The sequence below is a fragment of the Adiantum capillus-veneris genome, chromosome 19 (assembly GCF_014529385.1).
Source record: "Adiantum capillus-veneris isolate H3 chromosome 19, ASM1452938v2, whole genome shotgun sequence".
In the NCBI taxonomy this organism is placed as follows: domain Eukaryota; kingdom Viridiplantae; phylum Streptophyta; class Polypodiopsida; order Polypodiales; family Pteridaceae; genus Adiantum; species Adiantum capillus-veneris.
The window spans coordinates 58915856-58929193 of record NC_140949.1 but is presented as its reverse complement, the minus strand read 5'-3'; the positions used below and the strand labels follow the sequence as shown (position 1 = coordinate 58929193).

The 13338-nt window shown below is 42.2% G+C and overlaps 1 pseudogene; it reads right to left on the bottom strand.

Annotated features, from left to right (window-relative positions):
* Positions 1–2544: 2544 nt before the first annotated feature.
* On the bottom strand, positions 2545–8852 carry LOC147434086 (uncharacterized; annotated as a pseudogene).
* Positions 8853–13338: the final 4486 nt, after the last annotated feature.

Below are 13338 nucleotides of genomic sequence, written 5' to 3'. Positions count from 1 at the left end.
TCTTGTCGCCATCACAAAACCCCCATCCCTCTGCTCTACTCCGTGCACCTTCACCATTTGTGTGCTTCATGACCATGGTATTCCGTGCGACTCTCCATGTGCTGTGAACTGAGGTATCCTGTGGCTATCACGAAAACCCCCATCTCCATGCTCTACCCCTGCGCCTTCACCATCCGCGTGCTTCATGACCATGCAGATCCCATCCCGAGAGAGAGAGAGAGAGAGAGAGAGAGAGAGCTCTGCATCAACACGTTCGCTGCCTTGCTTTGCATCAGGATGCACACAACGCCCTGGAGTAGCTTCCTCCTCGTCGTGTCTGTGTCGCAACCTACCACCCCAACACTGGCAATCCCGATCGCCTCCTATCAAAGGCGACACAAAAAAAATCTCCTGTGTCAGCCGCCTCGTCGCGTGCCAACTACATATCGCTCGCGCTTTGCTGCATCTGCCATCCATACGTTTTCTGGAAAAATGACCGAAATACCCCTCTAATTCCTGAAAATTCTCCAAAATACCCCTCCAATTTCAAAAATTCCTAATATACCCTCAATATTTTGTCCTTCAAATTTTCCAAAACTCCCAAAATACCCACCCTTTGTTCTAAGAAGATTGATTGTCTATCAATGCAAGATGCTAAAAGTAGAATTTGAGTTGATTTTGCAGGTTCTGGAGATGGATTGCTTCATTGTTTTAAGACAAAATTGCCTTCTTGTGCGAGGTATTTTGTGACAAATTACATGCTAAGCACTCAAACACGGATCTCAATTGTCAAAAAGGAATAAGATTATAAAAATAGATAGAAGGACCTTTTAGGAATGTCCTATCTTACTCACAGACTATTCATGTAGTAAGCATGCATCCTCCAAATAAGTCACTTTCCTTATGCAATCTCTTGCATAAGAAAGGAAACTCTTTGATAGGTGCCTTATGGAGTTGCTACTTTAAGGTGTTTATGACGTCACTCAATGTTCTCTTCTCTATTCCATGCAAAAGAAGAGTTAAGCTTGTTTTAGGTGGCCCAATCACTTAAAAGATTAAATAGCCGCATCATATATTATATCTCTCTTTTAGACACCCATGGTTTGGAATGAAGAAGGCATGCTTCCACTTGGCTCCACTCCAAGGAAAAGAGGGAAGAGGGAAAAGGGGGGGCCAAAATGTATATTACAACGTCCCTTCTCTCTCAATGCACCCCTTTGTTCATGGAAGGGTGCATATTTGAAGTGAAGGTCACTATTCTTAACAGGCTGTGTTAGTAGAGTAAAACAAAAGAAACCTAATCCCCCCCCCCCTTTTTTTTTTGGCAAAACTCACAATTGTGAGTGATTGAATTATAAAGTGACCAATAGATATACAGATCAATCTCATGCTCATGTCGAGCTTTGAAAGACAGAGGGTTACATTCGAGCTTAGTTACAAGTACCACTATTGCGAACAATCCAATCCTTTACAAAGCAAGATTCGACTGGATAGCGAGGGTCGCCCTAAGACAATCTTTCGAGAAACCTAATCCTACAAAAATTGATAAGAGTTGGGACTTAAAAAGGAGGGCTAGGGTTTGCATGTGCTCTTAGCCGAACTTTCTCCTTTGCAATCCTTAGGAATTTTGAATGTGCTTGATCACCTAATTTTCTCACCATGCACATATTACTAGGATAGAAAGAGGGACACCAGTGGGGTTTAGGGTATTTGTCAAGGTGTAGGACCCTTAGCAAGTCCATTTCATCTATTTGCCATTGAAAATGTTTGGTCGTTCCAAGGGGGCTTTAAGAAAGGGAGAGTATAAAAAGTTTCAAGGAAGGTTAAGAAAGTGTGTTACGTAAGACACAAAAAGTCCAACGTTAACCTATCATGATCATAAATGCTACTCTTCTTAAGTCACACTAGTATGACCGGTGGCCTTCGATCGCCTCTCTTTCTCTCTCTCTACCCTCATCGAGGTCTAGCTTGCTTTAAGGACTTCTATTAGATACTTCTACATTACATGCGCACTTGCAAAGCTACTCATAAAACGCATTTAAGAGAGAGAGAGAGAGAGAGAGAGAGAGAGAGAGAGAGAGATCAGGGAAAGCTACAATACCAAGAACCACTATTTGGGAAAAATGTGTCTCAGCTAAATATCATGTTGTTTTCAATTTGAAAAATACCGATTGAGGGCAAGGGGAAAGGAAATATTCCACCCCTAAATATAGAGAAAAACAGTGTTAAAAATTTGGAAAAATAATCCAATTTTACAAAATCTCCTCTTGGCAAATTCATGGAAGGAATTTTGTATATTTGGGAAGGAGCTAAAATTAAAATGCAGGCAAGTGAATGGAAGAGGAGTAGGGGAGGGGGTCGTTAGCATGGACCATAATCCCATCCAAGCCATTGCAATGGGGTAGTATAAAAGTTCAAGGACTGACAATTTCTCAATAAATCTTATCATTCTACTTCACCTTATGCACACGGTTACTTTTGTGACCTTCCTTGATATAAGTTACACTCCTTACCTCCTCCCCTTACTATTTCCATACTACAAAAATTGAAGAAGTAAATTTTCCTCTAGATAACAGCTAGATAAGTTGAGTCTACAATAACAACAACAGCGAAGAGAATCCGACCTCGGTGCCTCAAAATAATTTGACCATCCAAATACTTATGAAATAATGGGAGGGGAGGTACTCTCACTTGACACCATTCGTCGCGTTTTACAATGTAGATAAAAAATATGGGGTCTTCAACATAGGAAAATTGATCGCATGCGTGCAAAAACACCATCAGATATGCTTGCTCTAGGTCCACAGCAGCAGCAAATCTGACATCTCGTTGATCACAAGCAGCCCTCCTCACGGTCTAGGACCTGCTGCTGGAATTGTAAAATTCCAAGTATCCATTCTGATGCTCTCTGAAGGAGTACGAGCGGAAGTGCGACGCGAGAGAGAGTGCGAGAAGAAGAGCATGAAGATATGGTGAACTCGCTCTACTGTAATGTGTAGAGCATAGTGAGTTCTTATTAGGTTTTTACAAAAGAATATGTGTACATACCTGGCGGCCCGCCCACTTACCTGGGCGACCACATTGGGCTTTATACCCCAACAACCTCCCACTTAAAGTCCAATGTGGTACTTTAAGTGTGAGAGAAGCTACTATACAAGCTAATATACAAGAGATGTAGAGAAGTGATGTACTACCCTACACCTAACTGCTTGCGAAAATGCGCAAAGCTCTCTGAGGGAAGTCCTTTTGTAAGTAGATCAGCAGGATTTTCTGTGGTGTGAACTTTGACAAGCTGAAGTTGCTTATCCTCGAGCATTTCCCTGATGAAATGATACTTCACATCCACATGCTTTGTCTTTGAGTGATAAACTGGATTGCGAGCCAATTGTATATCACTTTGACTATCACAATATAACACAGGCATCTCTTCTTTGATTCCCAAATCTGTTACTAGTCGATTAATCCAAATTGATTCTTTGCATGCCTCTGATGCTGCAACATATTCAGCCTCTGTAGTAGACTGAGTAACACAATCTTGTAATCTAGAACGCCATCATACTGCTCCACCAGCCAATGTAAAGACATACCCTGACGTAGACCTTCGGTTGTCTAAGTCACCTGCATAATATGAGTTTGTAAAACCCTTTACACTTAGCTCCTGACTCCCATAGCATATACGCATACTCTTTGTAGCTTTCAGGTATCTCAATATTCCTTTCACTGCCTCCCAATGTTTCTTGCCTGGGTTTGACATGTATCGACTTACTACTCCCACTGCAAATGCAATGTTTGGGCAAGTAGCAATCATTGCATACATCAAACTACCCACTGCAGACGCATATGGAATCTTATCCATTTCAGCCTGTTCTTCCTCAGACACAGGACAATCTTGTTTGCTAAGTTTCACATATGGTGGCAATGGAACACTCAGTGCCTTTCCCTTCTCCATATTGAAACGTTGCAAAACCTTGTCAATATACTCTGTTTGAGATAACCAAATCAACTTCTTTGATCTGTCTCTCTCAATGCGCATACCAAGTATATGACTTGCCTCACCCATGTCTTTCATGTCAAACAATTTTGCCATCTTTGACTTCAAAGCTGAAATTTCTTCCAAGTGCTTGCCAGCAATCAACATGTCATCCACATACAAAATAAGGATCAGCCAACTACCATCCTTAGCCTTCTTTGTATATAGACAGTGATCGAACTCACTACGTTTGTAGTCTTGAGAAAGCATAAACTTGTGGAATTTATGGTACCATGCCCTTGGTGATTGTTTTAAGCCATAAAGACTCTTTAACAACTGGCATATCCAATCTTCCTTGCCTTTCTCAACAAACCCTTCTGGCTGCTGCATGTAAATTTCCACATCTAAATCACCATGCAAGAACGTTGTCTTGACATCCATTTGGTGCAACACCAAATCTAATATGGCAACCAATGCAAGAAAGCATCTCAATGTAGTCATCTTGACCACCGGAGAGAAGACTTCATCAAAGTCAATGCCTTGTTCTTGCTTAAAGCCCTTGGCAACAAGCCTTGCTTTGTACTTTGGCTGACTATCATGAGCGGTGATCTTATACTTGTAAACCCATTTACAGGGTAGAGCCTTTTTGCCCCGTGGTAATTTAACTAGCTTCCATGTCTGGTTTTTATGCAGAGCTGTCATCTTTGACTGCATGGCCAATTGCCAATTCCTGGAGTCCTTCATTTGCACTGCTTCCTTGTAACATGAAGGCTCATTGCAATCAGTCAACATGACATAGTTCATAGATGGAACAAACCTATCAGGAGGTCGCGTGACACGTCCAGATCTACGCACAATAGGTGGCTCAGGCTCAGCCACAACCTGTGGTTCCAATCTATCCTGTCCTTGCTCCTCTTGAGCCCTGACATTTTGTCTTGCACGTGCAGGTCCATCTTCTTGGAAGACAACTCTTCTAATCTCCTCAACCCTCTCTGGTTTAGAATGATATTTGGATTCATTAAAGTGAACATCATTGCTGCGGACAACCTTTCTGGATTCGGGATCCCAATGTCTGTACCCCATCTCACCAGAATTACCATAGCCTAGAAAGATGCACTTTCTACTCTTTGGCTCAAGTTTGTTCCTAAATTCCTTTGGAACGTGAGAATATGCCTCACAGCCAAAGACTCTGAGATGCTTGTATGAGGGCATTTTGCCTGACCATACCATCTCTGGCACTGAATCCTTCTACAAAACCTTGCTAGGAGATCTATTTAAAAGATGAACAGCTGTTGATACAGCTTCAACCCAAAACCCATTTGGCAACTGTGCATTAGACAACATACTTCTGACCTTCTCTTGTATGGTCCTATTCATCCTCTCAACAACACCATTTTGAGGAGGATTGTAAGGTGCAGTAAGTTCACATTTTATACCTTTTGACTCACAAACGTCCTGAAAGGCCTTTGAAACATACTCTCCACCATTGTCAGTGCGTAAGCATTTAAGCTTCTTGCCACTCTGATTCTCCACAAGTGTCATAAACGTTTTGAAAACACTAAACGCTTCATCCTTGTGCTTGAGAAAGTAAACCCATACTTTTCTTGAGTAATCATCTATAAATGTCAGAAAGTAAGAAGCTCCCCCTAGAGATAGGTTAGGCATAGGTCCACACAAATCACTATGAACAAGTGCCAACTGTGTATCTCTTCTGCTGCTTCTATGCTTATGTGGCTATTGTGTTTGCTTACCATACAGACAATGTTCACAGAATTCAAAATTATTAAATGAAAAGCCAGGCAAATAACCAGAACGAGACAAGATTTCCATTCCCTTCTTGGACATATGTCCTAACCGGCTATGCCACAAAGAAACGTTCGGCTGCTCGGTTACATTGATTACATTTTTAGAGACATTTGATACATAAATCATGTAAAGTCCTCCAGACTTTACTCCATGTGCTACTGTCATAGAACCCTTGGATATGTTCCACATGTTCTGTCCAAAAGTGGTGACATAGCCAGCATCATCAAGTAAACCTATGTTGATCAAGCTCTTTGTAATTGCGGGAACATGTCTCACATTCTTCAGCGTGAAAGAAGAGCCATTCTGAAACTTCAATTGTACATCTCCAACACCTAAGATCTCACATGTCTGCCCATTGCTTAGCCGAACATGATCTTTAGTGGTCACATAAGAGGTAAACCACTCCTTGTTTGGAGACACATGAAGTGATGCCCCTCAGTCTATAATCCAGTCACTCAGTGCATTTCCATCAGATGCTGTAAGAAGAGCTGAGTCCATTGTATTCTTCAGGAAGTAGATGTCTCCTGACACTAGACTGTCATCCTCTGCAACAGTGTTTGTCACATTTATTTCTTGAATCTTCATTGAGGACTTGTTCTTCTCACCATGGTCTTCATCTTTCTCTTTGCCTTTTTCTGCTTTCCATTCTCTGCAGTCTCTTTTCATGTGACCCTTCTTGCCACAATGGTAGCATTCTATGTCACTCTTGCCTTTAGCACTGCAGGACTTGCTACGAGACTGATTCCTCTTTCCACCTTTGTACTTTTCTTTGGTCCTTCCCCTGACAACTAAGGGTGTTCCTTTGCCTTTGTCCATTCTCTTTCTATTGGTTTCTTCAGTAAGCAGACTTCCTTCTACACCTGCTATGTTCAAACCATCTGGAGGTGCAGAATTACTCAAAGCTGTGCGAAAAGTGTCCCAACTTTCTGGCAATGTGATCAACAGGAACATAGCTCTAACAGGTTCATCAAACTTGACACCTTGAGCTGACAACTGACTATAGATTGTGTTGAATTCATTCAAATGATTGAACATAGGTGTCCCTTCTTTCATCTTCAAGTCAACAAGCTTCTTAAGCCAGTATACCTGTGAAGCTGCACTCTGCTTCTCGTAAAGATCATTGAGCTTTAACCATGCTTGATAAGCCGACATCTCGTCTGCTACATTGAAGTAAACGCTTTCTGCCAAAGTCAGCATAATGGTAGAAAGTGTCAATTCATCCATTTCGCTCCATTCATCTTCGTCCATATCTTCTGGTTTTATCCCCTTGAGCTTTATAGGTTTTATCTGCTTCTTTTGTACCAACACGTGCCAAATCTGCTTCTTCCACAATGGGAAATTGGCTCCATCCAGCTTCTTGATATTGTAAAGAGCAGGGTCCTGTGATCCAGCCATAGCTACGCTTCACAATAGTTTACTTTTCTGGGAAAAATTCGGCTGAGTTTCCCCTGTAAACTGACCTCTGAACCAATATCAACCTGTCAAATGAACCAAGAAAGCTTCAGATTCTGCATAAATTTTGGCAGAGTCTCCTTTGTAAAATGGCTCTGGTGTACTCAAAAAACAGACCAAAAAAACAGCTCAAAAAACATTGTCTCTCTGACACTGTAAGCTGCGGGTAAACCTGTCCTGTACCTGTACTGTCTCTCACTTTCTGTCACTGTCCTATAAGCATAGACTACGACAATGCCTCAACGGCAGTAAAGCAAAGATGCAATCCCAACTGTCTAACTCACAGTCAATACATCCTAGCTGCATATCTAAGGGTGCTCGAGGGATCGCTCCAAGACCTGTATCACCGAAAGGATCTCAACATTTGAGAATCCCCCAGCTCAATAAAACCTCACTCGACCCTCAACAAAGGCTGCATTAAATTTGACAGTACATAGACTTCCCACAAAGTCATACATCCACAAATTTCCCACTATATGCTGTAACCGCTGCGGCAGTTGTTTGCTGCGTGACTCACAGCCAGCAAACCCTCAACAGACATACATCATCTCTGACAATACATCCCATGTGGAAGTACCTGCAATGTCAGGATGAAATCTGGAATATCAAGCAGCAAACACAAGCTACCTGATGAACTAGTGGATGTCGCCTACAGTCTCTGTGTAGATGCGCCCGTGTCGTATGTGACACGCCTCCAAGAACTGTGAGCCATCCTTCGATGTGTAGACAACCACAAATCAACACTCTAGGAGTGTCGATATCCTCAGCACCTGCAGTCGTAGGCCAAAAACCCCAAATTTGCAGAGTCGGATCTGCACCCGTCGAGACCACGTAGTCGAAAATGGCCTGCGCATACCTTTGTCGAAGCCGAACGGTGGCCGAGATTTGGGGCCGTGTCTTCGCCTGTCGAATTTCACTCCAATCTGGTCGGTGACTCTAGCCTCCTACAGTGCTGCCCCGAGCCTCGATCTGAGCTCTGATACCAGTTGAAGGAGTACGAGCGGAAGTGCGACGCGAGAGAGGGTGCGAGAAGAAGAGCACGACGATATGGTGAGCTCGCTCTACTGTAATGTGTAGAGCATAGTGAGTTCTTATTAGGTTTTTACAAAAGAATATGTGTACATACCTGGCGGCCCGCCCACTTACCTGGGCGACCACATTGGGCTTTATACCCCAACACTCTCAAAGGAAGAGACGATAATGATTAGCAGGGAGAGACTGTAATGAAATGTAGAAAGGGAAGGGAAACCAACCATAGAGGTCTGTAGCACACTTGGGATTTGGCAGCAAGCATGTGGATGACCCAATGACTCGGTTGAGTACCATCATATAGTATGTTGTGTGCCTACACAAATAAAATTATGCCTCCTCTTCAAGAGGGCTACAAAGTAAGCACGTTATCTCTGACACATTGCTCGTGACTGTGAGCTTGGATAGACAGGGGACCTCATGGTACCGGGACCATTTGCGACCAGAGAGCAGAATTGGCCCCCCACATCAACTAGAGTACTCTGTTGTCATCTCTACACAACCCCATTTTCTCTTGATGATCATCACCTTCTATTGTCCATGCACCGTGAGGAGTCTTCATCACCTTGGTGCCTCGAGCTACTTTCGCTTTGACTCCGATTCTCTGCCGTACCATGCCCGCTAGCCTGCTACACGTAGGCATCAGCTATAATTGTTGCACCCGCCTCAGCTTGCGTATTGCTGTACGCACATAGCCTACAAATAAGAGAGAAAGCTACTTGCATCACACATACAATCTCACAAGCACACACATGTCCATAGTGGAAGAAGCAAAAACATGAACCACATTTGGTGCAACTGCAGTTCTCTCTCTCTCTCTCTCTCTCTCTCTCTCTCTCTCTCTCTCTCTCTCTACAATTGCAAGCCTCCGTAGGTGCACACATGACCCACCACCACATTAGGTGCAGTTGGGGTTGTGTGTGTGTGTGTGTGTGTGTGTAATTGTGCTTGCAGTTCTCCTTGGGGAACACTACCAAGAACCCCCAACAAAATGGTAGCATGCTATCCAACCAAGGCGAGCTCAAGGATGTCGTCATCTCCAGGTTTCTATTTCAACATGACGACCTGCTGAGAAGGTTTGTATATAACTTGAGAGAGAGAGAGTGTTCATATGCAAGGCTTTAACAAAGCCATTAGAAAGTGACACACACACACACACACATAGAGCAATAAACATGGACATGGAGGGGAGAGAGAGAGAGAGAGAGAGAGAGAGAGAGAGAGAGAGAGAGAGACGTAAAAGGGAGATTTGGAATGCAAGCTGGTCGGCTATGTCATTAGCCTTGATGTTATATTGAAGCCTCGTCCACCTTCTCCACTATAATGTAAATGGCCTATGAACTTTGAGATAGAGGAATTAAGAGAATTAGAGAGCGAGCATTTTTTTGAGATTACTTTGAGAACATAGAGGGTGAACTTAATGATGACATGACAATAGTTGAGGACCGGACTTACTTGGAGCCGGTCCCCCCTCCCCCCCCCCCCCAAAAGGCGTTTGTATTATAGATTCTCCCCTCAAGAGAGACTTGTTACAATACAATCTTTGGGTTCCTTGTGACCTTGGTGATGCAATGAAGATGGAAAGCTTCATGCATCACGAGCATAACATAAAATTTGTAAAAAGCATTAACTATCCCAAGTCTCAATCCCAAGGCCTCAAATACTTCGAAGGTGGAGAGAGCTAGCGGGGAATGAGGGTAGCGAAGAGAAAGAAGAATCATCCATAGGAGAAAAAAATAGTTCCTCACTTATCATCACTCTTCTTGCTTAGCATATCATAATAGAATAGTAATGAAGATGAAGAAGATGGCAAGCTTAAGCATTGAAGCATGGCTCTTGGTTGCATTTGCATTCAATAGCCAAGAGTGTTGGTGTAGGCTCTCCACTTCTCAACAAGCTTGGAGAAAGAGATGAAGCATGGCTCTTGGTTGCATTTGCATTCAATAGCCAAGAGTGTTGGTGTAGGCTCTCCACTTCTCAACAAGCTTGGAGAAAGAGATGGAGCTCTTGCACTTTGCACTCCACACAATGAGAGAATGTGTGTGTGTGTGTGTGTGTGTGTGTGTGTGGGAGAGTATACCCCCCTCTCATGCTTGGTCCACCTCTCTCTCTCTCTCTCTCTCTCTCTCTCTCTCTCTCGTATTATTTAATTATTTCATTTGGACATGTGTCCTCTTTTTCCTCTTTGAGAGAAAGAACTTAATTATTTATTTTTATGTATCTAAATTCTCATTGGACCCCTTTAAAACCTATCCAATAGCATTCAAGCACATCATGAGGGCTACACGTGGAGGATCATTTGAACATGTATTTTTATGTTTATTAAGTCATTTGGTTTGAATTGTATACTTCAAGCACTTAGTCAATCAAACATGGAAACGTTGATACCTCTTGAGAGTTTATCTTTGAATTGAACACTTCAAGAACCTTAAGTCATTTAAGCATGTGAGAAGCACCTCAAGCTTTTGGGCAAGGTTCCCACTAACACTTAGCAAAGCCGACAAGCACCTCATGCTTGGGTAGGACTCCCACCTCAAGGTCAGCCCTAGCTTGCCTAAAATCAAAGGACTTTTAACACTAACTTTTGGAGGTCTTTAATGAAGATAACCCTAAGGTCTAAGCTCCATTAGATAGCATTTCTCTTTAAGATACCATCTCTCATTTGGACCCCTTTAACCTTGGCCCTGTGTTGAAACAGATCCATAAGCACATGTTTATATTCTAACCCTTGTTTCTGTTTATTCTCCCACATTAAATGATCAGTTTAATATGAGACAATCATCTGGGTTGGTTAGATATTAGATTTTATGACATTACCTCTCTCTTGAAATCATAGTCGTTCTCGACTATGAGATAAAGTCTTAGTCATTAGTCTACGTTTCTTAGCGGGTAGAGGGTCCCTTTTCACCCTGCGACATCATTCCTAAATGGATGACTAGTCCATTTGGTTTCTTGGGAGACATAGCTACCGCAAGCATGTCTGCTCTTTAGTCCCTATCATACTCCCAAAGTAGAGTGACAAATTCTACTTGGTTTTTGAGTGACTTTGTCATCACAAACATGATTCTAAGCATACATACTATTTAAATTTGTGAACAAAAGAGGATTAGTCTTATAAGACAAAAACATTGTTCATTTAGAAAGCATTTACATTTGCTTACTCTAGTGCAGCATTGTAAGCATTGACAAGGTTCATACTATCCTTAAGATGTATTCCTTGCATCTATCTAGCATCTTTAAATGGATAATTTTTAAACTTAATAAGATACTATCGGATAATCTTACCATGCCGTAGTACCTTGTCTTCATGCCGAAGGATAGCTTCGGGTTGTAGCATCTCTTCTTGGTCTTTGATTTTGGGAGGGTCTTCAATAATTGGTTCTCTTGTTGGCTCTCCTTTGTAGGGCTTAAGTAGGCTCACATGAAAAGCATTGTGTACGAGCCAATGGTTGGGCAACTTGAGTTGATAAGCCATGTCATTGATTGGCTTCAAGATTTGAAAAGGCCATAGTATCTTTTTCGTAATTTAGCATAATACTTTTGATGGCCCGTAGGATTTTTACCCGTCGTTTGCCTCAATCAAGCCTTGGAAAACTTAAGTAAGACCCAATCATTTTCTTTGAATGTTAAAGCCCTTTTGTGCTTGTCAGTAGCAGCTTTTTGCCTTTGTTGAGAGACAGATATAGCCTCCTTAACCTCTTGAAAAGATTCTTGTAGGTCACGGCTATACTCATCAGCAACGAAGATCTTCCCATGTACTTTAAGTAGCAAGGGACTTTTAGGTCTTCCCTCTATAATCTCACAAGGTGCTTTTCCCGCAGTAGTATGGACAGTATTATTGTACGCATACTCTACAAGGGGTAAGTACTTCTCCCATTGTGATCGTTGATCTACTTCTGTAACATAAGTCTTTAGTAGATCGAGTATCGTAAGATTGGCTATCTCACTTTGGCCATCCGTTTGTGGATGATAGGCCGAAGAGGAATTCAATCTTGTACTTACATTTTCAAAGAGACCTTTTTAAAAATTCACTGGTCATTCTAGGACCTCTATCTGACACGATGGATGTTGGTAATCCATGGTGTTTGAAAATATGAGATATGAAGATGGTTGCCATTTGGTGTGTCTTAATAGTCTTTTTGACAGGAATAAAGTGTGCTTGCTTGCTAAACCTGTCGACTATTGTCCATTTTTCCATATTCCCATGGATAGACTTGGATAATTAAAAGATAAAATCCATGGATATACTCTCCCATGGTGAATTAGGGATTGGCAATGGTTGGAGTGATCCAGGTTTCTTCCCTCTATCATACTTAGTCTTTTGGCATACCACACATTTTGAAACATACTCTTGTATGTCCACTTACAAGTACGTCTCTACTCCTCGAAGAGTAGGTTGAATGTCTCTATGCCCCGCATAGGGAGGAGCATGGGATTCATACATGAATTTCTCACGAAGGGAGTGGGTAACACATAGCCTATTACCATGGAGAAGATAACCATCCTGCAACGTGAATCGTTCCTCTTTCTTCCCCAAAGCAAGGGCTGACATTACATCTTTAAAGTCAAGGTCAATAGCATACTCATCTATCATAGAAGATAGATCATTGTGAGTTGCTATAGACACCGCATTGACTTTTGGCCATCGTGAAAGTGCATCCGCCACTTGATTGTGCTTACCAGCAACATGAACAATATGAAAATAAAATTGTGAAAGAAAGTTTGCCCACCTCATTTGTTTGTCCGAAAAGCTTGGTTTGCGTCATGAAGTACTTGAGACTTTGGTGGTTTGTTTGTAAAATGAATGAAGTCCCCAATAAATAGTGCTTCCATGTGTCTAGGGCATGTAGAAAAGCAAAAAGCTCTTTCTCATAAATGCCCAAGACCTATTCATCTGTATTGAGCCTTCAGCTCTCATATGTTATGGCATGCCCTTCTTGAAGCAAGACTGCTCCAAGGCAATCACCACAAGCATCACATTGGACCTCAAATGGCCTTGAGGGATAAGGAAGGATGAGGGCTGGTTGTGAGGTAAGCTTCTCTTTGAGCTTGTCAAAAGAATTTTGCTCCTTAGCAGTCCATGAATACTTAACGTTCTTCTT